General features: G+C 28.6%; 1 non-coding gene across 1 annotated transcript; it reads right to left on the bottom strand.

Annotated features, from left to right (window-relative positions):
• Nucleotides 1-1564: 1564 nt before the first annotated feature.
• On the bottom strand, nt 1565-1638 carry TRNAI-AAU (transfer RNA isoleucine (anticodon AAU)). The gene has a single exon. It is a non-coding gene; the product is annotated as a tRNA-Ile (tRNA).
• Nucleotides 1639-3950: the final 2312 nt, after the last annotated feature.

Raw genomic sequence — 3950 nt, 5'->3', positions numbered from 1 at the left:
ATTGGAATAATTAATAAATTAGATATTGCCATCAATATTACTCAAATTAACTAATAATTATATACACAATAAAAGTACTAATTTTATGAAAAGAAAATTACTCAAAAAAAACAAATAGTGGAATCTAGTGAAATCCAAATACTTAAATAAATTAGATATTCTCTCATAAAAAATAAGAATTAGATATTGCCGCAATTACTCAAAAGAAACTAAGGTTTAAAACACAGTTCAAAACGAAGACCGCCTTGAATGTCTAGATTTCGTTTAGACGTTCGAATTCGAGAATTCGTCCGAATTTTTTTTCGATTAGTTTCTCTAAGCGTTTTGTTATGCGGAATTAATGAAAGATAAATAAACAAACAATCGAAACACAGATTTACGTGGTTCACCAATGTTGTGTTGGCTAATCTACGGGTATAAGGAGAATGGTATTGTTAGGATGCGGAAAATCAGATTACAAATTAGGTTTACATAATGGAGTTCTACAATACTCCATCTAACTAATCCGACTTAGAACCTATGATGTCCCCACGATGTCGAATCCAAATAGAAAACTGAAAAACATTACTAATCCGAATAGGAAACAAGATATACCGTCGCCCCCCTGGACCCCTCGACTCGTTGACCGGGCAGCAAGACCCCCGTTGCTTCCTGTCGTAGTGTGTTATACTGATTCAAGGCATTACGACACGTTTTTTGGCTCCTAGCCGAATTTTAGCTGCTTGGGCTCCGTCTAGGCCTTCTCGGTACCGTCTAGATCGTCTAGGCGTCGTTTAAGTGACGATGAAGAAAAAATAATTATTATGAATTTATTTTTTCCTTTATTATAATTAATTTTTGAGTTGTTTGAATGATAAAAATTTAGAATTAATAAAAATTTGAAGTATTACACTATAATATAAGACAACTAGTTAATTGAACCATGAATTCATTAATTTGTGGTTGTTTAAAAAAAGGGATAATATGCAAAAAAAAAAAAAAAAAAAAAAAAAAATACTCCTCATGTTCTAATTTTACCTTTAACGTCTAAAATAGTACAATTTCACCCTTAACTTTGACAACCAAGGGCAATTTTACCTTTGAAATTGGTAAGTTTGGTCAATTCTAGATATCATTATAAAATACATGTGTTTTGCTACTTATTCACCACCAGTGTTAGTTCTAAAAAAAATACATTTTTTTGTGATTTAGTAATGGAATTGGAGATTAATATTTTTAAATTCGATAAAATATTTAAATTTTTCTGTCCAACTCGTACAAAATACAGTATAGTTTTTAAATTTTTAAATTTATTTTTTTGTCTATGCATGTGTTTGTGCTCTGCTACTGATGAGTAATAAAATGACGTACATATAAAGCGTAGATAATAAAATTTATGACGAGAAGATAGTTGGATGAATTATTTTTCAAATTTACCAAATTTACCTGCGTTAAGGATAAAATTGCTCTTGACTACCAATGTTAGGGGTAAAATTGTTCTTAGCTGTCAATGTTAGAGGTATTTTTGCACCATATCCCCAAAAAAATTAAAAAAAATTAGTATTAAAAAAAACTGAAACATCTTTGGCCTATGCAGGTCTCGAACCTGCGACCTTCGCGTTATTAGCACGACGCTCTAACCAACTGAGCTAATAGGCCTGAACATTTTTCAAACCGATCAGTATTTACTAACGCTTCTTAATTATCTTAGTAATTTTACTACTAATCACTTTGTCCCCAAATTTATGATTACTACAAATTTGCATTGTGCCCGTAAAAATAGACTCATTAAAATTTAGGGTAAATAATTATAAAGTCCTTATATTTTTACATAACAAATTAGTAAGTCCATCATATTATTATAAGGTCCTTAAGTTTTATTTTAATCAACTCTTTAGTCCTTCCATTTGTTTTTTTAGATGAAAGTACAAAATTGCCCCTAATTATACACATAAAAAAAACTTATCTTCAGGTTTCAAATTTAATCTAAATAGTGTTAATGGTGTTTTTGAAATGTATACACCAAAACTCATATATACTTGCATATACTAATCATAAAAAAATATTATTTATTCTCTTAAATTTTTATTTTTTATTATAATATTTTAATACTAACATTAATATTATTATGAATTTTTGATAACTTAAAAAAAATCAGATTTTAGTTGTTGATTCATAAAATTTATTAGAGATAAATAAAGATTAGTTTTTATAATTTTGTATAGTTTTACTTCTATTTTAATAATTTTTGAAATATTTTTCATTTATTTTTTTAGTTAATAAATTTTACGTTACTAAATTAAAGTTCTATAATTGTACAAAATTTAATAAATTAATTACTTAATATAGGAGAGATTATGATTATGTAGAAAAAAGAGAAAAAAATAGAAAATAGAAAAAATATAATATGTTTATTATTAAAACATAGATTAAAGGGTAATTTTGGTATTTTAAAGATTTTTTAATATAGTTTGATCATTGCCTCAAACATAAGGACTAAGACGTTGACGAAAATAAAAACTGAGGGACTATATAATTATTTGTAAAAACAAAAGGACTGACTAGTATATTAGGTAAAACACACAGGGACCTTATAATTATTGACCCTAAAATTTATTGCCTATAAAACTCCAACTTGATATCGATATCTCTAATTTAAAAGACTCGATTTCAATTAAGTCAAATGACAGCAAAATAATGTTTATTTATTATTTATTTAATATAGGGATAAAGTACAGAAATACCTATAGTCAGGAGCAATTTTATCCCTAACGTTGTCAAATTGAGAAATAATTCATCAAATTATCTTCTCAGTCATGAATCTTGTTATTCCCACTTCACATATGAGTCATTTTATCACTCATCCCCGACGGGTCATGATTAGATGTGAAAAAAAATAATTTTTAAAAAATATATATATTGCAAGATCATATACCGTACGGGCCCGACCGGCTGCAGCTCTCCGAGGACCTCGCACCAACACCAAAATTCAACATCAATCCGAGATAGCTATTGTGGCTCCGAGTTTGTTGTTGAATTCCAATTTAATTTAACTGCACTTCAATTCCTTGTATTTGATTTGTCCTTCCAATTCAATTGAATTAGCTATATGTTTAGTATAGAAGTTCTTCAATTGTAATTCATTTCCAGTTTCATGTTTTAAACACTTATTCAATCAATAAAATACCGATTTTTTACCAAATCTCGTGTCAATTTCGCACTTTAAATTCCTTTATTTTCTCGTCTTCAATTTACCCGCATTAGCTTAAATAAAACAATTTATCTAGCAAAGTTTCTATAACGGCGCTAGAGACCCAAGAGGGACTTTTTCAATCCTTGCGTCCCTCGCCAATCGTTTCGTTTAGAATTCAAGTTTTGGCGCGCAAATTCCATAAACTTAACCATTTCAATTGAGAAGTAATCTTCTCTGGCACGCCCGCACCCTAACCACACGTGACAATGTTGAAATTAGCATATTCGCAAAATATCGTTAACAGTAATAATATTGATATTTTAATTTAAGAAAAAAACTATAATTAGATAAAAATAATGGGGAAAATATAATAAAATTCAATATTCAAATTTAAGATTTAAAAAAAAAATTATAATTGGATAAAAACACACCTTGAGATTTAAAGGAAAATCAAAATGAAAAAAAAAATAGTGATTTAAGACAAAATGAAAAAAATAAATAAATAAGGATTTAAGGGAAAAGTTTGAGGATGGAGAGGTTCCAACCGAGGATACCTTAAAAATGAGGACACCTTAAAAATGTGTAGAAGCCTTACCTGCCAATTACACTATTTGTGCTATCTTAATTCAATGTCGTCATGAACAACTTTAATTCTTAAATATTTTCATTTTGAGGTCGTTAACGGTTATTTTGAGGATTTGGTTAAAGTTGAGTGGCCACCGATATTAAAAAGTGTAAAGTTTAGTAGTTATACCGTTAAGAATTGAAGTTCAGCAGC

This window comes from Euphorbia lathyris, chromosome 10 (genome assembly GCF_963576675.1).
Source record: "Euphorbia lathyris chromosome 10, ddEupLath1.1, whole genome shotgun sequence".
Lineage (NCBI taxonomy): Eukaryota > Viridiplantae > Streptophyta > Magnoliopsida > Malpighiales > Euphorbiaceae > Euphorbia > Euphorbia lathyris.
Note: the sequence above shows the minus strand (reverse complement) of the source record. Positions and strands in the feature narration are given on the sequence as shown.